Below are 23,167 nucleotides of genomic sequence, written 5' to 3'. Positions count from 1 at the left end.
CAGCGATCGTAGAAATCACATCGAAACCAATCTTTACCTGATGACAGGAAAATGGTGTCTTAATTTACTAAAGCCAAATCAAAATTCTGCCAAATAAGACTTGTAAATAAACTTCAGTCGAAATGTTTTGAGAAAAAAGGCTCAAACTTATTTTTCCATCGGTACTTTGATGTACTTGTTAAATCACAACAACAGATTTCTGGAAGGGAACAAGCTGGAGAACATAGCTGATGGAACATTTGCGCGCTTTAACAATCTCAGTCGATGGTAAGTTTTAGCATAGTTGATTGAAAACTATCAATAAGAATAGAAATGTACTCAACAACAACAACATTATTGGTATTCATTCAGCTAGAATTAAATGAACAAATATACGTTTCAAATAAAAAGAGTGCATGGCTACCCGAAATAACCTTAATGGGCTAATAACACTGGGCAGCCATCCTTAGTGATTAATCATTGTTACCAGGTGGTTGATCAAGTACCTAACTCTCTACTGTAGCACAACGTTAAGCGCATTTCACAAATAAAGCCATTATGCCATGTATACATACACCTGTACATATTGTTTTTGACTTAATACGTGGAATTTGTGTTTCATTGTTTTCAGGAGCGGAGAAATAGTACAGCGTCAGCCGTAGCCTGCAAACAGGCTCCCAGCGAGGACGAAAAAAAAAAAACATTTGCGAGCAAAGTGAGCTGTTTGGCGACTTGCCCCGCTCGCCCTAGACCACACTCGGCTAGTTCGCACTAAACCCAACCGGGAGCCTGTTCCCATGCGCTCCCCTCGTTACCAGACCGCTCTCGACTCGCCCCGCTCGCCCTAGACCACACTCGGCTAGCTTGCACTAAGCTCAACAGGGAGCCTGTTTCCATGCGCTCCACCTCGTCTCCAGACGACTCTCGGCTCTCTCCGATCGCCCTAGACCACACTCGGCTAGCTGGCACAAAACCCAACCAGGAGCCTGTTCGCAGGCTACTTCAACCGTTTCGTGCATGTGTTGTTTTGCATAATTATTAACTACTTAATACTTAATAACCGAGAGTGAGGTCGTTACGGGAAAATCTCAAACTGAGGCCTTGCCGTATTGACCTCGCTATCGCTCGGTCAATACGGTAGGTCGAGGTTTGAGATTTTCCCGCAACGACCGAACGGTCGAGGTTATTAAGTTGTTTATTATATGGCTCATGAATTAAAGAAAAGAAAACAATTATTCGAACGGAAGTCGTCAATTTACATCCGGCGATGCGCGCGTTTACCGATTCATTCATGGTCTCAAACCCAGAGCAGAACTACACAGTCAGTGAACTTTACGTATTCGGTGAAAAACACATTTCTTTACGGGAAAAATGATTGTCACAGCCTCAAAAAGGTATTTTAGTATCGTGGTGTCACAACTTGATGGGGGAGTTCTTCCGACTTTTGTGGCGAAACGTCAACGCATATAGAAAAGACAGAAAGTGCTTCAAAATAGTCCAAACCAACGGTCTTTCGGTGAAAGAAAATACTATGGGCCCGGACGCACTGGGCAAATTTTTGTTTATTTTGCGAAAAAATCTGTCATTAATTCCCTGAGACAAGTGCGTCCGGTGATTTTTAGATCTACCAAATTTTGTCAAGGCCTACCAAACTTCAAAGACGCCGTCGTCCTGCCTCGGAGCAGGACAAATTTTTGTCAGGCGTGAAATCTGACAGATTTGTCAATTTACACGCCATGATTTGAAGGAAAATGTCAATCAAGAAAATTTGATCTCTATTTTTAGTCGGAGTATTTCAGTCCGAAGCCCGCCAAAATTAAATTTATATTTGCGCGGCAATCAACGATGAACATGGAAGATTCGTACCTCGGTATGCTCCATGACGATCCGTTCGCACAGTACAACTATTACGGTTCCCAAGTCTACGTTAACGTTCCAGCTGCATCTCCAGGACCAAGCTCTGCTCAATTTGTACATTCGTATGTCCACCCGAGTCACCCGAGTACAAGTACAAGTGCAAGTTTCACGACTACATGTAATCAAATTGAAAGCGCGCAAGCGATGGTGTTAATTTCCCTGTGATTGACACTTGTGGTTAACAAATATTTTGCTGTGATTCAGTGCGCCCACGCTTGATAAATTAAAAATTTGGCAGAGACAAAATTTGTCGAGATTTTTGGAAGGGCCAAACAAATTTTGTCAGTCCAGTGCGTCCGGACCCTAATGCTTCAGAATGTACTGCTCAGAATAACTCTATCTCCGCATTCGCTTTGGACAACATATCTTCGCCTTCTTCATTCTGGGATTTATGGATGAACTTTTCAAGCTTGTGAACGTCTATAACTACCTGCAGTTATCAGAAACACTGCTACCGACAGAAACCGCCCGATTGTTTATATTTGATGATCCTGGAAGCTGATTTACACCTGCTTGTGCTAAAGCGAGGGAATCTATTTGATGAGAACTGTCGTGGAGTTCAATATTTCAGTAATAATTGTGACTAAGATGATAACTTATAAGTTTCTTCGTGGTGTTCTGCTCAGGATGCATGACAGATCTGCCGATGGTGTTTTTCACTTAGCGATTTTAGCTTTACCAGACTCGGTAAACGTTGATTGTTTTTCACCAGTGCCCGCTAAGGTTCCGGCTGGTAAGTCAAAAACGACTTCTATATAAATTTTGTTAAGGAAAAATCTCTAAACTTTTAGCTACTCGGATTAAATTTACTTTCTCTTGCTGTTTTAAATCGGCTTTCATCGTTTCAATGCGCTTGAATTTTCAGAGCCGGGCTCTTCCTAATTTGCATAATCCGTAATCGGCCTTTCGGCATTACGGCTGCATAATGACCGCTCAGATCTCTTTCTTAGCCAATCAGAACGCGCGTTGTATCGACCACAAGCCAAAGCCATATAATAATACAACTAATAGACCCAGCAATAAAAGTGAAGCCTCAGTGTTTATCAGTTTCTTATGAAAACAAAACTTTGGGTTGCTGTTTATATTTTTTGTCATAATTTTTGTTCATGCAGCATTTTGAGCGACAACCTGTTGACGTCAGTACCGGATCTAACCGGTCTTAACAGCGTTCTACTGTTGTAAGTAAAAATTTTCCGCGGTCAGTATTTTCTGTTTTTGTTGTTCAATAGTTATAACACCATCCAATTAACAACAAAAGCAACAACAACATCTTTAAATTTCTCATTACAAATATAAATATTATAACACTAGTTCATTTAATATATATACATGTAGTATGTTCTAGATGAGGTAACTGTTAGGACAGTACTGTAACAAATGTTCCAATTAAAACACATAACTATAACAGGGACGAATAGCAAACTTCGTACTTTATATTAATAGTTAACATTTTACGTTAGTTTTGTTACTTCATTCCCACACTGCCTGCTAACTCTCCCTGGATTATCCATTCTCGGTTACAGTAATGGTCCAAGCTCTGCCCCATTTAATCCTGAGTTTTCAAACGTTACAAATTGCAGGTTTTAAGCTAATGTGACCAGCGCTCCCGATAAGTAAGAACATTAACATCGTAACATTAGCGCAGGTGGTCACTGCTACAACTTGGCGTGGACTTAGCGATCGTGGATCGATAAATCGCTTTCTCTGTCGTTTTCCTATGTTTTAAGAAAATAATGAAAAAACTTACTTATATGTAAGAAGTTTGAATGTTTTTTTGTCCCATACAACATCGAATGCTGTTCCTCTGAGCTTCGTTTAGCTGTGCGATGGTTTAGAACACCTCTTTAAATGTCACGTTTTATCAGGAGGATGGCATCATTTGGAATTTTTACTCAACAGACTCCCATGTGCGAATTAAGATGTTGAGTGTTCTCTGCCAATTTTTCAAAATCAGCGTGTTGTTTATTTTTCAACGTGCTGAATCTCAGAAGCAAAATCAATGAACCCTATGTTTTCGTGTTTACCTGGCAGAAGTACCCAACGAGAACGTACCCAATGTATAGTAAAGCAGAACTAATTAATCGGCGACGAGTTCTTGGAAAGCCTTAAAATACACCTGTCTTTATGACGTAATGAAAATGATTTTAAATAATAACCAACACTTTTATTTCAGGCATTTGGATAACAACCAGATAAGGGATATATCACGTATAGCAACATTATTTGGAATTGATTTTCTGTATGAGCTGTAAGTATAACGATCTATGAAAAGATTTCCTTTGATTTCATTACTAATGGTGATAAAATGATTCTGTATTAATTCTAGACTGTTGAAATATCATTTGTGATAACTGTAAGATATAAGAAGAGAAAGAACCACACGAAAAACGCCCACATTTCACTTATAATTAGAAGAAAGAAATCCATGTTTTTTATTCAAAAGAAAACTGACCTGCATTTGTCATACAGACCATGATAACGAGACAAAAATAAAATACGCGAGCGATCAATTGTCTCTTTAGGTTAAATGGGTCATTCGGCCGTGTTCTTTTACTCTCGGAGCTTTTCTTAAATATCGCGATCGCGTGATTGGATGTGATTCGAAAACACTTCATACATGAGGGGTTTCCCCTATAGGTTGCTTCAGTATATTATTGTCTATACAAATGCGCGCAATGCTAGTTGAGACAATCTATATTTTCCAAGTTGAATTATGGTTCATTTAATCATACTTTGCATGTATACGATCCATAGCAGATTAAATTTGAGGCACCGAAGCAAAAATCAGATTCACTTTCTTTCGTAAAGACCTCAAGGTTTTGTTGGGGGACACAGGGTGAGAAAAGAGAAACACAGGAGTTGAATAACCATTGAAAATGATAATTTCTTCTTTCAGGTCATTGGCTAACAATCAGATTGACTACTTGCCAACCAATATCTTTCGCATGTCGACATTAGGAGTCCTGTAAGTTTAACAGAAAAAGACTAAAATACTGGAAAACCTTCAGAACAAGACTGTGGAGGAATTGACCGGAATTGGAAATGTGACTATGTACCGCCCTCTCGCCCCTAACCCATTAAAAGTTTGCTCATATAGCTCATTTACATTTTAGACATCTGATTTAGGAAAACTGTATTCCTGATGGCGAATAACTTGCTTCAACTCAGTACAGATAATTTTGACTTCCATCCTTGCTGCGGTTTGGCCTTCATTTATCATATATTTAGTTGATACAGTTACTTCAAAATTAAGCTTCTTCCTTTGCCAAGAATTACTGAGCTCCTTAAATAAAATGACCAAAGCGTCATGAACTGCAGTCAGGAGAAACATCCGTGGCAACAATATATTTCCAAAACTGTAAAAACCATGTTAAAGCTGAAAACAGAGCAAATCAGCAGCAAATCAGTTCCGGGTGAAAAACGTAGCCCCATACAAATATAATATAAATCAAGTCACCCACAATTTTCTCAACGTACTGTCCATATTGGAGGACTAAGGAGGTCCTCCAACATGGCGGCTCCATACTAGGCTCTATAATTTTGCGCGGAACATTTCGACGAATATCTCAACTTTAGGACAACGCACACACCTTAAACTTAGAGAACTGTCTACTTTATTTGTTGGCCATAATATCACAATTTCTTGACTTTATCCACTGAACGGTTTTCGATTTTATTTTTTATTGCGTGACCATGAACACATTCTATAAGTTATTCTTAACGACTTTTCGACATTCTACTCACAGAAAGGTAATCTCTTTAAACATTGCTTCTGTAATTTATTTTTGCGCCTTTCCATCCCTCACAGCGATTTATCATTTAACAAACTAAAGTCTCTACCGGACTATCTATTTAATGGATCCAGCAGTTTATTGATGCTGTAAGTATATTGAGAGAGTTTGGCGTAAATATGATTAAGTGGTAAACATCTAGTATCTCTGAATGGGCTACCCTGGTGAGATAAAGTTACTTACTTACGTATCTCTTAAGTTCATTTTCTGATCATATATGACTTCTAGGAAATTGTCTATTTAATTTTCTTATGCGCTGTGAAATGGATCCTGTATCTGGAATTTGCTTTTTCTCATTGATGTTTCCCCTATTGATGTGTTTATTTAGTTATTTTTGCTCAACATTTTTTCCTTTGTTCTCATCAACAGGTTCTTAAGCTTCAACAGAATTACTAATATCAGTACTCGCACATTTGCTGGACTTAAAAATCTACGTTATCTGTAAGTTGCTTTCGTGCCCAGCCACTCGTGTCTTTTAATTGAAACTTGCAATCTCAGTCAAGTTGCAAATGAAGATACGAATTAGAGAATATTGGAGTATTAAACGCACGTGACGCCATGTTTTCAGTGATCGAGATCTTTCTCTGGTGTTTATATCTAATCACGTGTATACAATAACTTGCATACTACGCACCGCCCCCTGATTGGTCAAAAACCTATCGTTTATTGTACCAGTGAGCAAATGGCAATACGCAGCACTCCTTGAGAACTAGAGAACTCAGAACACTAGTGAAAACATAAGCTTTATAGATATTTTTGGTTTTCACTGGCTGAGATATCAATAACATCATTATCTTTTAATTCAACATAATACCTTTTATCCATTGAAAAGCTAAAGAAAACAGGACCAAAATATGGTCGCAATATAACTTAAATTCATAATCTTTTTTAAATTTCCATGGCCAAAATTTTACGCCGATTCCATTCGTTTGCGCTTGAGTTTAGAAGAAAGTGTTAAACGCTTTCATTGCTTTCCACGGTCTGTGGAGGACGCAGTTTTCACTACAGCTGGGCTAGAATGATCAATTTGAGTTGTTGAAAGGTTTCTTTCGAGTTAACATTAAGCATATCAGTAGTTTTAGGTTTGAGGTTAAATTCAATGAATGCATGCATAACACGATATAAAAGAATTTCATCGGCCCAAGCAATAATTTAATTCTTGCAGCAAAATACGGAGAAACACGAACTTCATTGTCTTTAACATAAGCAAATTAATCCGGAATAAATTTCAGAAGCAGCGTTTCTAGAACTAACCTTCATTCCATTCCCAAAACGTTTGAAAATTGTCGTTAAATCACTTCGCCGAGCGCATGAAGTTTGTACTACTTGTAAACTTTTCGCATAGCCTTTTACTTTCGGATGACTGATTCCGGCCACGAATTCCTACATTTTCCCGTCAAAGCCCTTTTGTTTACCCAGATTGGTGTAAGGAAAGAAACATCACAACACCCCTTTTTTTAAAAATAAACACATAACCTTGTTTTACGATGCGAATGTTTCAGTTCGTTTCAGGGCACGGCAACGAGCAAAGTATAACAAACTACAGCTCACGGCCGTCTATATAGCAGCTAGAAAGTGTCTCTGACACTATCTCAATGCAAATGCACTTGAGAATCACCAAATTTTCAACGTCACTATAAACGCCTATTTCAAGAGTTTTGAATAAGATTTATGGATTTCACAGTCTTATTCTGCCTTTGCTGTAAGTTTTCCATTCCACGACAAGCAACGCTTGATTCAACTTTGATAGCGGCGTTATTTCTCTACACCAGTCACAAGTATTTGCTGCGCATAGCAACCAATGAGTTTGCTTTCTTTTATATAGACAATAGGTATATGTTGGAAGATTTTGAAATAGAAAAGCTTTTTCTGCAGTGGTATGTTTCTTTATAATAGACAACAAATAGATTCCACGCATGTTGTCGTGCGTCTGTTCAGTAATAGATCACAGAAGACGTCAAAATGCGCTGAGAACATCAGTAGCATACTCGGCCATCGCCTCGTGTGTCACTTTTTTTGTTCCACCACATTTTGACGTCATCTGAATAGTTCATGATTTTTTCCACCAACTCCCTGTATGACATCGTGAGTACGTCATATCTTTAAAGGAGAACGGAAGGCGAAAACCCATGAAAGCACAGTATACGTCGTAATCAAATCGCTATGCTTTAGGATGTGAACTAACTTTTTAGCCTGATTGTAACAGCAAAAAGCTCCGTACCTGAACAATTTGAACGTCCGCCATTTTGGAAGCCATGTTGAAGGCTTGGGCGCATAGCATGACGTCACTGCGCACAGGCGAAAAACACGCCAATTTCCAGTACCGCGTTTTCACTGAGATTACCGTCAAATCGAATTATACATCGTACTGTAAAGCATGAAATGTTATGTTTGTGCATAATTGAATGTTATGTTGGAGGGTTAACTGAGCTCAACGAAACGTTCGAAATAAATCTCACAGCTGGCAAATTATTTGTGACCATTTGTGTACATAAGCTTACATGTTATTTAGTTCTCTTGGTGCTCTAATTCTGCGCGCTTGACACAAACCCACGATAGCGATCTCTAGGACTTCGAATTTCCTTTGTAAACAAATCGTTTGAAAGAGAGGGTGCTATGTTATACATCTAGAAGTCGGTTGAGCTGCCTTTATGTCTGAACCCAAAAAAATATGAACAGGTTATATCGCAACCATTTCACTGCCATGTGAGCCTGCCACGCACGCCACGACAAAATGCGAAATAAATGAAATAAATCAAACAACACTTTCTTCCTACCGAGTCTCTGGCTGTTTATCAGCTTCCCATATATATAGTGCCAAAATAATCAACATCTGCTGAATACAAAAGTGTTATTCACTTGAAATTGTATTTTATTTACGGCTTCCTTGTTGCACTTCCCAGTTCGCACAACACTCGCGTACACACCACGATGTATTTCCTCTTAGGCGCTCATCTTGACTCTCGTGCACATCGTCTTCCTCTGACTCTGAACTGTCTCGCATAGGTTCAAAAGAATAAGGCTCGATCTCAGCCATAATGCAAGCTAAATGCAGGTTCGACTCAAGATCGTTTCTTCACAAATTTTGTTGACATGAAAAAAAAAATGCATTTGCGTGGTGACGTCACAACATGGCGGCGGGTATTCCTTTTATGGAAGTAACCGGAAGGAAAGATGTCCAAAATGGCGGACGTTCAATTTTGAAAAAATGACCACGGGTTTTGTACTCTTTTCGTCACTTTCGATAGGTAAAATTCACTTTTTCTTGCTTTTTACTACAAATCTAAGCTATTTCAATAGTTTTAAGCTCCCATTTAAAATACGACTGCTAGCCTTCCGTTCTCCTTTAAGACATTTATTCAACATTGAGCACACCAGAATTAATCAACTAATTCTTTGCATGCTGTATAGGGAAAAAATGACGAACAAAAATGATGAACAAGGAGCACAACAGCCAGATATTTACAATTTCGGACTGTAGTAATCATACCTAGTTGTGGTAACTTGGTCAGTTATTGACATTTTCAATCATTTTTTTATTTTATTTTATTTTATATTATTTTATTTTATTTTCTTCGAAAGGATGCTGATTAAAAACAGTTTGACATTTATTGGAAACGATATTTTTGCTGAAACTCCTCTGCATTCTTTGTAAGTAGCAGACTTGGTACAACCCTAGAGAAAACTGTTGAAACAGTTTTATCAATGTGTTATCTGCACGCGATACCACGATGTAATCAAACCACATCAAAGTCGCTCTCCTCTCCTAACCCCATTCAATGTCGCTTCGGTTTGAAAACCAACGGATCGTACAGTTCTTGTGTTATCCAAAACAACTTTGAAAGAGGCGAGGAGGAGAGAAAACCGACACTTATTAACGAGGTTTTGGATTTTAGTTAGTGCAACAGAAAAACGAAAGATTTTCTTTTTTCAATTTGTCTCAACTAGTTTTGTCCTTGGTTGTAGTATTTAAAGCACTTAAAGCTTAAACTAGGGTGTTTTCGCCACATATACGGACAAAGGTCAACAGGAAAACGGAAACATGACTATTGTGGCAGTTATTGTTAAAGTTCAACTTAATAGGCCAGATGAGTAACGAGAGCCTAGACAAGATACTTGGGGTTTGACGTGGACGATCACGAACTAAATAAAATTCAGCATTCAGTAATAGGTAGACGAAATCTCACCTCTCAGTGGTTACGTCATTATTAATCCCAACTTACATAAAACTGCTGGGATCTGCCAGTTCAAAAGCAAATGTAGTTAGCATGAGCATATGTTTTTCTTGGTATAGGTTCCTCCACGGCAATGCAATCAAAACTGTCGAAAGTAAAGCCTTTAAGGGACTCAGTGACCTCAAGTTACTGTAAGTATTGTGGCAGCTTGAGGAAATTCGAAGGTGGCGAAATTAAATAACTCAAATTATGTCAGACGACGTCAGGTTACGTCATAACTGACAAAAATATGTCATCTTAAAAAGCAAGTTTACGGCTATCTGTTCAAAGCAAAGTGTCTTAGGTATGTCTTATTACAACGAAAACCCACGGAAGGGGTTCCCTGTACTAAAGTAGAGTTGGCGGTGTGCGGGTACGTCAGAGGGTTGGAGTTGAATAATTTAAAAACTAAATTAAACAATAGATCAAGTTAGAAGATATAATCCAAACAAAACTCACTTGTCTACGTTTCGCATGCAGAACATTTCTTTCATCACTGTAACAGATTTTGTTGTATTAGGCTATTGAGGTCATTGAAATAACAACATTAAATACATTATAAAACATGAAAATATATTGGCATTATAAAGGCAGTTGACGATCAACAATTGTTGCTTTTCTTTTTTTCAGTACTGTATTTGATAACCCATTTAGCTCGTTACCAGATGGGATATTTGACGAAATGAAATCCGATAGCGAAGTGTAAGTAAAGATATAACATCAGCAGAGAAATCACTAATATTCAGTGGTTTTAATATTACTTATTACATTGCCATGTCTCTCAAATTCAAGAACACGATTGCCTAAAATCACAGTCTAGATTTTCGCCAGACAAGCATCATGCTAATTCGACACCAAAATGGTAACCACCATAACCTGCGATCACCTCAAAAAGCGCCTAATCGCAGGTTTCAACAACCACGAACCAGTTACATCAAACGACTTTCAAAGAGTAGGCCATTTCCATGTCATATTTTGCCCCTGTTTCAAAACGAGTCTATGTGCAAAACCTTTCTTATGAAAATGACTTTGATTTGCATGAAAATGAACCTGTAGGTGGATCTCATTTTCATATGAATTGTTTCGCATGTAGACTCGTTTTGACACAGAGGCAAAAGACAATTCGGAAATGGCCTATTGAAGGTTCCTTGTTTGGCTATATAATAAACATCTTATTAACCGAGTTTGGTCAGTCTGTATGTGCTAATCTTGGCCACGGTCATGAGTATAGACCTCACTGCCGTCTTTATTCACTTCCTCGGTCAAATTCTCTTACACAGACCTCAAACTGGGTTAATACAAAGTAACGGGTTTGCTGCATTGTATCGCCATCTTCGCATGGTTCTGCTTACGAAGGGGACAATGTTATACCATGGCAATGCAGTGTGGCGAAGTTTCGTGGCGACGAGAATATAGTTTCTTCCTACCAGCCGCAAATGAATGGGGTTATCGCATTGATGAGTTTATGAGTTTAAAACTTCAATATATCCGGAAGGTTTTTTTTTTAACATGGTTTGAACTTTGTGCACAGCACGTTATAAATATTTAAAATTCTGCTTAGTCTCCATTTGTTTTACCTAAACATTACCAAAGTTAAGTCACCTGAAAAGAGAATGCTGCTCTGCCAGTTTCTAAACCGGTGCCGAAAGCGAGTAGTGAGTTTATCCACCCGTGCAAGGATGAGTATCCTGGATAAAACATTACAGTAATCGTGAACAAAACACATCCATGTGAGAGGCGCGGTGGCCTCATGGTTAGTGCGCTCGTCTCGGTTCGAGCCCTGGCCGGGGACATTGTGTTGTGTTCTTGGGCAAGACACTCTACTCTCACAGTGCCTCTCTCCACCCAGGTGTATAAATGGGTACCGGCGAACTTAATGCCGGGGGTAACCCTGCGATGGACTAGCATCCCATCCAGGGGGAGTAGAAATACTCCTAGTCGCTTCGTGCTACAGGAACCGGGATAAGCTCCGGCCTGATGGGCCAGTTGGCTCGCATGCAGACTTTACCTTTTACCTACCTACTTAAGGTTTTCGCGCCAGATTATATTAGGACCATGAGGAAAAAGTAGATCTTTGCAACTACTATTGAAATCCACAAAGAAAAATGGGGGCAGCCTTGCAACCTTTGGAAGTCTGCATCCTATGCCCTTAAGCGTATTAGGAGTATTCGGCAGTACCTCGATCAAGCAAGCACGGAAAAATTGGTACACGTCTTTGTATCATATCGTCGAAGTTGGACTATTGTAATGGTGTCTTGTTCGGTCTCCCCGATAAAGAGAACTCCAAACTCCAACGCATTCAGAACTCATCGTCATCATCATAATTCCTTATAGCCCTTAGTAGGGCATAGGGCCGCATTCAGATCTCAGCTACCTGATTAATTACAAAACCAAGGAAAATGGAACACAACACTCCAATTCTTCGTAGCTACACTGGCTGCCTGTGCATAAACGTATCGCCTTTTAAGATTCTTCTCATTACCTACAAGGTTTTAAATGGTCTCGCTCCTAAGTACTTAGCCAATTTGCTAATATTATAGACAACGTCCCGTCAAACGCCACTGACAACCTGCGACTGTACAGACTGGTGTTTAGCACAAAAAAACTATGGTGGTCGCGCTTTTTCATCTTGTGCACCCACACTTTGGAATGACCTTCCGCTAGTCGTGAGAAGCGCCTCGTTCGTTGATATTTTCAAAAACTTTTTTGTTTAATCTTTCAAGCATGCCAATCTTGTTTTTTGTTTAGTTTTTACGTTGTAATTAATTATTGTAAAGGACCCTTGATCCTAATTATCACTATTTTTTGTAAGACCCTTGAGATTTTTGATGTAATGCGCTAGAAATGAATCATTAATTATTAATATATATGTGTTCGAGATAATTAGCCTTGAATCTCAACAAAAATGCTGACATCAGCATTTTTCTGAAAAAAGAAGGAAAGGATATCTTTCACAGATTTACATACAGAAAAACAAACACTTTTACAAAGATCTTAAGACTACATAGTAAATGGTCAAATAAAAACCACGTCTAGTATGTTTTTAATAACAAAATCGTTGCTAGAGCGCTTTTAGCGTTTCTGACAGCCTTCTTCTGGTTCAGCTAAAGTACAGTCTAAATACACCGAATGCAAATATGGCAGACAACTCGGTCGGCGCCCGGCACGAGTCGCATGAAAGCGAGGCTAGTAAGGCTTTGATGTTTAGTTCTGACAATGCTTCCCCAGAAAAGTCTTGCTTCGTCGTCGATTTGGTCCGTTTTTTTCTCGCCCTCCTTACGAGCTTTTGTGTCGTTCCTGATTACCACCAGAGGGGTGGGAAATCTTCCACAGAAGAGAAAGTGTTTTTTTTTTGTTTGTTTGTTTTTCCAGATTCCCCGTTCGCCTCTGAGGGAAAGCAGTGGAAGGAAAGGAGCTTACGATCGCCGAAGGAACTGTTTAAGTTAGTTTGTTACATTTCAGGCCTGAAGATCTTAGAAAATGTGTAAGCGATCGCATTTAGCTTCAAGCCGTTGTCATTTGGCTCAATGCTTTCACTGGTTTCAACGAAGGGGGAAGTTGAAGATCATTCGCTTGGTTATCGCACCGTAGTATTTTTTTCTTGCGATTCCGTGCGAGTGGACGCGGACGTAAACAACTTCTTCTTTTAAAACCCTCAAGAAGAGCTTTTTATCTTTACCGTGGGGAAGGTACTGGCCATGGAAATCATGTTGGAACACAACCAGACCCCCCATAAGCCCGTCTTTAAAACGATTTTCTAAAATCTTCTAGCCTGACCTGTAACAAACAAACTTTAGTTTCCGCGGCTATCGTGAACTACTCTTACTCGTCTCAACGAATTGCATTGATCCACTATTTTCCCTTAGAGGCGAACGGTGAAACATTTTTATTCCTTCTCGTGTCATTCAGAAACACAGCAACTCGTAGGGACAGCGAAATAAAACAGACCACATATGCATCGACGACGAAGCAAGACTTTTCTGGGGAGGTATTGTCAAAACAAAAACTAAAAGCCTGACTAGTCTCGCTTTTATGCAGCTTGTTCCGGGCGCCGACCGAGTGGTCCGCCATATCTGCATTCGGTGTATAGCTTTTACTCAAAACCAGAAACTAATCATATGTGGCACAGGCTTGCCGCGTCCATTAGATAACATAAAAAAGGGGGTAACCACGCGTTTTTCTAAAGTTAAGTGAATTGTTTGTTTTATTTTACGGTGCCCGTTACAACTTTCTTGTCACTTCCCTAGTAAATAAAACATTGTTTTGCGCGCAAACTAGGCCATCTACAGGCACAGGTCACCCAAGCCTAAATAAGAGTTTGTGCCGTGAGTTTGTATGGAGAACAATGATTGAAATATAAGAGTTTGTATGGAAATTAGGAGATGACATTTAATTCGTTCAATGTATGGGTAATTTACCGAATAAAGACTCTTGAACATTCAATGTTGTCATTTTATCCCATCCTGGAGAGTTTAAGCGAGATTTGAGCGAATTTTGATATATTTGTCCTACGGTGTTATAATAAGAGCCCAGGTAGGAAACTGCAGCCAGTTTGGCGACAAAACCCTCTTCGGTAACAAGTCAAATTTGAACACAAGAATAGCATATACTCACAATGTTTCTAGCTGAACTCACAAGATAAGGCCTGTACTTTCTCTCTCTACAGTCCATTGAAGTGCACATTCAGTTTTCACCGTGTTAGCTGGGCAAAAAGTTGAAATATGACCGCAAAAATAGCGGGAAATGATGCTCGTAACTCCCAAGTTGATCAGTTTGCTGTCGTCACCGCTCGGCCGAGACTGGTAACCTGTCATTTACCACCTCACGGGTAGAGGGCACGGAATTTTGACCTTACAAACTTTGTCTCACATGTCTGCCCGTCAGAAGAACTTTTTGAGTTCAGCGAGAAATATTGTGAGTAAATACTGTTGGAGGAGGAATTTGAAGGTGCATCCTGTCTAATTCCGTGATGGATTTCAAAACGTTCCCCTGATCAACTGATCAACTTGGGAGTTACGAGCATCATTTTCCGCTATTTATGCGGTCATATTTCAACTTTTTGCCCAGCTAACACGGTGAAAACTGAATGCGCACTTCATTGGACTGCAGAGAGAGAAAGTATAGGCCTTGCCTTGTGAGTTCAGCGAGAAATATTGTGAGTATATGCTATTTTTGTGTGCAAATTTGACTCGTTTCTGAGGAGTGTTTTGTCGCCAAACTGGCTGCAGTTTCCAAACATGTCTCTTATTATAACACCGTAGGACAAATATATCAAAATTCGCTCAGATCTCGTTTAAACTCTGCAGGATGAGATAAAATGACAACGTTGAATGTTCAAGGGTCTTTATTCGGTAAATTACCCATACATTGAACGAATTAAATGTCATCTCCTAATTTCCATACAAACTCTTATATTTCAACCATTGTTCTCCATAAAAACTCAAGGTACAAACTCTTATATTACGCTTGGGTGACCTGTACTGTAGGTATATATTTACAGTTGGATTCCAGTATAATTTTCGACAGATAACAGCTAGTTTTTCAGCTGGAAGCCGTTAACAGTGAGTGGTTAGGGATATATGTTGCTATTCTGGTGTGCCTAAGTTTAGTGCAGGTTCATCAAACTTGGTTTGGTCACAGAAGGAAAACTTTGCTCTCATTTCAGTCGTGACCTTGGTAGGGTAGTTGATTACGTCAATGCCAACCCTAGCGCGTGCGTGGCAGTTAAACCATGTCTTGCGTGATACGCAGAACGTGTGCGCACTAACAAAAGTAGGTACCGGTCTTAAGGTAACCGTTTTAGGAAAGCTGAAATTGGCATTTTGTGAGCTAACCATCAGTAATAACCTACAGGTCTATAACGTGTGAAAACCTTCGCCAATTTCCTCGAGGGAGATACGCTGCAGCTATGTGAGTAAACCTTATTTAGTATTATCATTATTATTATTATTATTATTATTATTATTATTATTATTATTATTATTATCATTATTATTACCATCTTAATTTTAAAAAGAAATTAATTACTAGTACTAAGAAAGAATACGACTTTCTCACTTGAAAGAAATAATTGTGCATATTGTCATATTTTATATCCACACAGTAAGTGCGCCCCGTCAGCATCGTTCCATATCTTTTTGCTCCAAGACGTGGATTACAAAATCGGTTTGACAGGCTCGGGCTTTGTGTGTCATAATTGTCACACTGGATACGTTAATGACTCCAGATGTTTAAATTGCAGTCTTTGTGTACCTGGTACCTACAGAGGCAAGCATGACTCCTGTGAAATGTGTCCGGCAGGTAACTGCCAGAATATTGACGAAAAAAATAAAATTCCTGATACACACTGCCACGAAAATTGTATCTTAAGCTTCGTTCACACTTGGCGCCCGAGCACTGATGCCTGGACACCGGCACAAAATAGTGTTGCGTTCAGACACTGGTAGTCTAAGTATCCAAGTACCATTTGGTGCTCGAGTACAAGGTCGAGACCTTGTACCTGGGTATGGGAACTCTGTATTTAGAAAAAAAAACAAAGGTGTGTTCACATTATTGTCCAGCGAGAATTGTACTCGGGCACTGTGCTCTGGCACCAAGTATCAACATGGGCTTTATGCCTTCTCTGGTATATGGAGCCGGTAGCTGTATAACAAAGTGTATTAACTTCTTCCTCGACTAATTGGTTTTCGGTGGGCAACTGTTCCACAGTGATATAGGCCAAATTTTGTATAAATTACTGTCCAAGAAATCAAATTCTTTAAACAACTCCTCCTCCTTCCACATTTTCTCCCAAACTAGGAGTAGTGAGCCCTAAGCTATCCCTCTTCCGTTGGATGGATTAGATGTTTTATAGCTGGTGGTTGCTGGACATATCGGGTGATGCTGATACAAGAGGGCGCATATGACTTTCTTAATTTTGCGCAACAAATTTATTGGTCATTTTTCCACGATTCATATGGATATGTATGGAATAGATTTGATATATAGTTGATCTTTTTTGGGAGGAGGGGGGTGGGAATCGATCTCTGGTCAATTATAATGCCAGTTTTATCCTGCTTTTCATAGCACCAAATGCTACTCGTCTGTTAATTTAAATGTGGTGACTGCTTTATAACCACCAAGGGCTTTTTCCATATTTATTTTGACCAAATGAAACAAATGCTGAAAGGAAAATAAAAAAAAGTAAACCAATTATATAGCTGAAAGCTCACATCATAACTTGATTATTCTGCTTTTTGTTGTTTGTTTGTTTTCTTTTGCGTCACAGGAGGTTTTTACCAGGATCAAATGGGGCAAATTGATTGTAAAACATGCAGTAATGGTACTTTTGTCTCCGAGAAAGATCGTCCTGGTACAAGTGCCGTTAGCTGCCGGGCATGCCCATATGGTAAGGAATGTGTTTTTGGTTCAGCTATTGGCTAGAGTGGTTTTTACTTGAGTGTCGAAAGTAATTCGCATTTCTTTTGGTTTTGCATGATTACGCTAAGCGATTGCTTGGCAAACACACGCAACTTTGACATCCAAAAACCAAGACTAATTTTTAATGATATTCAGTCACACGTTTTCCCACGGTTTACTAGGCTGTCTGTGTAATGTGGAAGCGTGTTTACTTTAAGCTTGGTCTGTGTCTAGACGTTTACCATATTCTTCATTTCATATTAGACGTCTGCACGTAGGTTAAACAAATTTTTATATTTCATCGAAACAAAAGCGAAAATAGTACAGCGGAGTTAACAAATAATCACTCTGCATTTTGTGTCCTCTTTGGCTGAGAGCATACACCCAGAGCCCGTGGACTCCTGATATAGTCAATTTAATTGAATATTCAACATCTACCCGCAATAGCTTTGTTGCAGCAGACATGGCGTCATTGGGCTACGCACTGTCACTTGTGTTGGGAGAAGGAAATTTGAGATATCCCACAATTACCGAAAATAGAGCTTTAGAGGCTACAAATGTGAAACGAAACAAATACCTAGTTTGTGTTAACCGTCCCAGCCTTTGGCTCTATAACCCTCGGCCTTAATCCTGCTAAATCTCATATCCAGTAATTTTGAATGAAAGTATACACATTTGATGCTATTTTGCTATTTAACTGACTGAGATTTGTCCACACTTATAGTTTTAAATAGATTCATTAATTATTTTTCCTTTCATCAGGAACTCTATCGAATGAGACCGCTGGTTATCGTGCATGCAGATGCCTGCGCAATTTATATCGCTTGGATCGTTTTGGAGCCTGTTCAGCCTGTCCCGCCTATGGTTTTGTCTGTGAGAACGATACAGCGATACTTGCGCCGAATTACTTCTGGAAATGGTCTGACCAAACTCTGAAGGAGCGTTATGGGAGCTTTGTTAACAACATCCACACTTTTGGACCTGAATACAACAACACCTTTTCCACGTTTACGGCTTCACTACCAAAACCAATAAAATGTCCTCATGCCAATTCCTGCAAGGGAGGGATTAACTCAGAATGCCAAAAAGGATATAAAGGGATCTTGTGTGCTTCTTGTACAAACGGCTTTTACTTCCGATTTAACAACTGTCTGAAATGTCCACGGTTAACTGTCACAATAATTTCATCCATTTTGTTGGTTGTACTCTTTGTTGCTGTGTTTCTGATGGTTCTTTGGGGAGACTCGAAGCAGACTGAGAATGATCGAACCATTGCAGATATCATCATGTCCTGCTTTAAAATAGTGATTGGATTTTACCAAGTTATTGCCGGTATCTTCTCGGCGTTGGCGAGAGTTCGATGGCCGGTAGCTTTGATCTCTATGGAAAAATATCTCAACTTGTTCGAAGGAAATATTTTGCAGTTTGCCCCATTAAGCTGCATTCATTCTCAATTGCGGATGGATCAGTTTGCCAAATTCCTAGGGATCATTTCTCTGAATGTTGTTGTTGTTTTCATAATTCTTCTTTATCTTTTCCTCAAAAAGAGATACGTCAAAACGAAGGTGGATATTCCTGATAGCGAGAAACTACGTGCAGTTTCAAGTTTGAAGAAATCCTGCTATCGGAACATTTTTCTGTTTCTACTGACTTCTTACTCGACAACAAGTAAAACAATTATTCAAACTCTGCCTCTTCCTGGCGCATGTGTAGAGACGTGTTTCACAGATGAAAAGAGTCAATGTAATTTCTTCCTGAGAGCGGACTACTCCATACAATGTTTTACTCCTCGTCACAACTTTTTCTGGCCCATTGCTGCTGTGTTTGCATTTTATCCTTTGGGATTTCCTCTTCTGGTGTTGTCTCTCATGTACAAATACCGTGAGTCACAGGAAGAAGAAGAAATTTCTTTTGGCTTGAAAGTTTTCTTTGAAAACTATAAGAAGAAATTTTGGTTCTGGGAGATAACAGAGATGTATCGTAAGCTAATTCTTATTTCACTGGTGTTTCTTTTCGGATCTGAAAGTCCCTCTCAAATTAGCTTCACTATGTTAACAGTGAGCGCATTTGGAGTAGCGTACACCTTCTTTCGACCAATAAAAGGAAAGTTTGAAGATCGACTGCAAACGTTTGTGCTGTGGGTCATTTTCTTTGATGTTTGCCTTGGTGTAGTATATACAAACTGGAGACCAGACCACCAGGACCAGATGCAGAACGACTCCGTCGTTTTGAATGTCATTTTTGTGCTCCTTAACGCCTCTGTGTTGTTATTTGCCATTGGTAAGTGCATGGGCTAAAGCCGTATTCTTATTAGACCTTATTGGTATTTTTAGGTACCATTCACTTTCTTTGTCAGTTTTAACTATGTTCGAGCCGTTTTTTTTTTTAATTGATAAAATCCAAGATAAGGAAAAAATAAGGAGAAGGCGGCAGTTCCTAAATAATAATTATTTCGCAATTTCCTTGGAAAACCATAGGAAAAAAGGTCCCGTATGAGGGCCGTACGCGTGGAAGCGATAGGGCTGGAAAAACCGTACGGCCCTACAAGGAACGCGTACGGCAAGATCGATGCGAGTTAATGACATGACGTTTTTTTTTAAATTGAGGAAATCCAAACTTTCTCAGAAGCCCACAACAAGCAAACAGCCGGTCAAGAAAACAACTTTTCCGGATGAACTGTCCGATAATTTACCTTTGGAAAAAGCAGACTCTTGAGGCGAAACTTCTCCTAGTGGAAAGCATCAAAAATTTCTCTTGGGTCAAAAGCAAGAAGACAACGTAAAGAAAACAAAGCACGATATAAATGTTTTCTTCAGTTTTCTTCGAGTTTCCAGAGTTTCTGGGAGAAGTTGGTTAAATCAGAGACATCACAAACATACCATATGTACAGTAGGATAATTTGCTTTGCGGTTTCTACATCAGTGTTGTTTGAAGAGACAAAACTTAATACGAACACAAGTTCATTACCGTACAGTTCATACAGATAATAAAACTCGCTTGAATTTCCACTACACAGCAAAGCCAGCAAAGTCAGCAAACCCAGGCACTGTTTGCGGGATTCAACATCGGTGTCATTAATATTCAGTTGCTAGTTCTCCTTTGTTCAAGGGAATCCAAGAGGTCAACAAATACCTTGAAACGACGCTGACATTTTATTGAAGCGTAAAGCGAACTTTTGTCACTCGCTAAGTTTTTGATGGTTTTGACATATTTTTGATAGCTTTATGTCAACTTTCTGTTCGTTAGCATGTATTGAAATTGTTGATTTACATTGAAAAACAAACATGAGCAAACGAGTCGTGTTTTTCGATGAATTGTGTGTTTCTTGTTCGACGCGAAGAAATAAATGACAAGTGTTTATTGTAAAATCTTTTTTGTAGTTGTTCCGCGCGCGGCCGTCTGATGTTATGTAATCGCGTCCTATTTAGGTTCTAACAGAATAGTCAACACTTAAGCAATAGAACACTTTTTCCGTGTTTACATAGCCTCATCTGGACACGAGGGTGGTTCGGAGAATTCGAGACAGTTATACAAACCCTCGACTACGTCTCGGGTTTGCATAACTTTCTAGAATTCTCCCAACCCCCGAGTGTTTAGATGAGGCTATTTAAACACGGAAAAAGTGTTCTATTGCTTTTATAAAATAATTCTCAAAAATACACGCGAAGCTAAAACGTCACAACCGTGTTTACATACTCTCATCTTAACACACCTTTCGACCAATGAAAGCGCGCGTAGTCGCTCATGATCAGTTATTTTATAATAAGTGGTCATATGATAAAATGCTTATTGACTGAGTTAGGTCGGGCCGGACGGGAAAATATTTGGCTCGAGGTCAGGACGTACGAAACTCGAGCAAAATATTTTCCCGTCCGGCCCTTCCACTAAGCCAATAAGTACATATAACGTTATAAGACTGTAAAATAAAAGCGAGGGATTGTGATTTAGGCTTACGTAGGGACCAAAAAAACGTTTCTTAATGGTGTGATATGGATAATACTAACTACAACTTTTTTTTTAGTTAAGGGATTCCTTTATGTGCGATTCTTCTGGAGGGCAGTTCTTCTGTGCCCGTTGCGATGGTGGAGTTTCTTTCGCCGAGGAATCGTTTTTCTCAAAAGCAAAGTGGTGGCAATGTTCAAGAGATTTTCCTTTTCTTCCCCAAGTGCAGAACCTTCCGACGCACAGGCTTACTTGATCTAAGAGTATACGTAATGGACAGAACAGACATCACCAAATTAGACAGTGCTACTTTGACATTGATATCGATATGGTTGGTTATAAGATAGTGAATAGTCAAACAAACCCACGTGTATCAGAAGGTCTTATAGTGGGATCGTGTGGGAGAAGGTACTTTTAAAAAGAACTGTTGTTGGTGACTGACGTTTCCACAAAATGAACAGAAGTCATGTGCAGAGTCAAGTGGATAGTGTTAATCATTGGGTGATGTTATAAGCCGAGCCGTTAATTTTGAAACTCATTGGTCAGTTTAGCCGTGACTGTATGACTGTAACACTTGTGTGAAGTTTGTCAACATTCATTGATCGGTTCTAGCTGCAATTTTCTATTCATCTACTTTTAGGCCAATTAAGTCGTTCTGTTTCAGGGCTGTCCGTACGCGTCGGTTTTGTTTATGTAGTGAAGAAGTCTTTTGTATGGTGCCGGTAGTTGTTGACGTCTGTTAAGAAGCGCTTTACTCTAAGTTGGTTTACCAACTTTCCAGACTCAGTCTTTGAAAATAGTTTGTACTTTTAGCGAAGCATTGAACAGAATCCCAGACAGTTTCTGACGTTTCTCAGTTGATAATGTCCGGTTATGATTGTTCTCATAACCACTTTTCGTCACTTGATTGTGTTCACTCAGTCCCGTGTTAGGTTTTCTGCCACTCTCATCGAAAGCAGCAGCCTGCATCGTAGTCGGAGCATTTGATTTTGTAAACCGCTCCCTATCTGTCTACACTTTTTACTAGACTGTGAAGATGAATTCAAGGGAAGCTCGCTGTATACCTACAAGCTGGTGCAAGCAGCTCTTCTCATTGTGAAAGCAATGCGCTATGTGAGCTACTTTCTCGTGTAGGCTGGTTGAATCAACCCTTCTCGTTAAAGGGAATCTTGGCTAAAACACAATTTGTCCCAAATCACATGTTGAGGTTCTTGTTGGATTGTTTTAAGAATTTTCAGTCAAGAACTCTTTGCCTGTCTTTGAATGCTGGGCGTTTTGCTTCTGCTATTTATATTTTTGGAAAGTTTGATGGGAAATTATGACGTCATTGCGCAATTGGCGTTTTTAAAACGCAGCATTACTTGAACCTAGATATATATAAGAAAAAGCTTCTAATCGTTTATAATTCATGATGAATATGTATAGCTCCGGATAAATATGTCCATTTCCAACACGATATCGTCTTCTGTAGGCTCCATATTGGGAACTCTGACCGCATAATGACGTCATAAATTAACATGAAGTAAACATGGGGACGCCCAGGTGTTTAAACTGAAAACCAAACTCTTCGTTTCCGAAACTCTTGAAAACCCAGGATCAGTTCACGAGAACCATTTTTGTATACTTTAGAACTTAAGCTGCTTTTCAGCCAATATTCTCTTTGACTTCGTGGAAGGAAATATGCTGTGAAACAACCCTGCTTTTTTAGCGTGTTGATTCAGTGGCAGAAGAGAGCTTAGAATGGAAAGTATACATTAATTATCGCTAGTCGCTTCGCCTGCGAAGGATAAAAATAAGTGAAGTTTGGATCGAGTAAAGAGGAATGTTGTTTTGAAATTTATTGGTACGCTTTCTGTGATGAAAGGTTGTGATACAAGGACAAAGTAGAGGTGAACTCCTCAAAAACACTAAGTAAACTGAACTGAG

General features: G+C 39.3%; 1 pseudogene across 1 annotated transcript in view; it reads left to right on the top strand.

Moving 5' to 3' along the window:
• Nucleotides 1-21,514, top strand: part of LOC145486374 (uncharacterized) — a 49,873-nt pseudogene extending 28,359 nt beyond the window's left edge. Inside the window, exons 9-22 of the transcript XR_014049270.1 lie at nucleotides 196-267; nucleotides 3,009-3,074; nucleotides 4,070-4,144; nucleotides 4,793-4,861; nucleotides 5,705-5,776; nucleotides 6,057-6,128; nucleotides 9,270-9,338; nucleotides 9,982-10,053; nucleotides 10,532-10,603; nucleotides 15,755-15,811; nucleotides 16,005-16,201; nucleotides 17,169-17,288; nucleotides 18,062-19,579; nucleotides 21,321-21,514. The product of XR_014049270.1 is annotated as an uncharacterized LOC145486374 (transcript). The remainder of the gene's footprint in view (nucleotides 1-195; nucleotides 268-3,008; nucleotides 3,075-4,069; nucleotides 4,145-4,792; nucleotides 4,862-5,704; nucleotides 5,777-6,056; nucleotides 6,129-9,269; nucleotides 9,339-9,981; nucleotides 10,054-10,531; nucleotides 10,604-15,754; nucleotides 15,812-16,004; nucleotides 16,202-17,168; nucleotides 17,289-18,061; nucleotides 19,580-21,320) is intronic.
• The last annotated feature ends 1,653 nt before the right edge of the window (nucleotides 21,515-23,167 follow it).

The sequence above is a fragment of the Orbicella franksi genome, chromosome 1 (genome assembly GCF_964199315.1).
Source record: "Orbicella franksi chromosome 1, jaOrbFran1.1, whole genome shotgun sequence".
Classification (NCBI taxonomy): domain Eukaryota; kingdom Metazoa; phylum Cnidaria; class Anthozoa; order Scleractinia; family Merulinidae; genus Orbicella; species Orbicella franksi.
The sequence above is the reverse complement of the archived record's forward strand: the minus strand, read 5'-3'. Positions and strand labels throughout refer to the sequence as shown.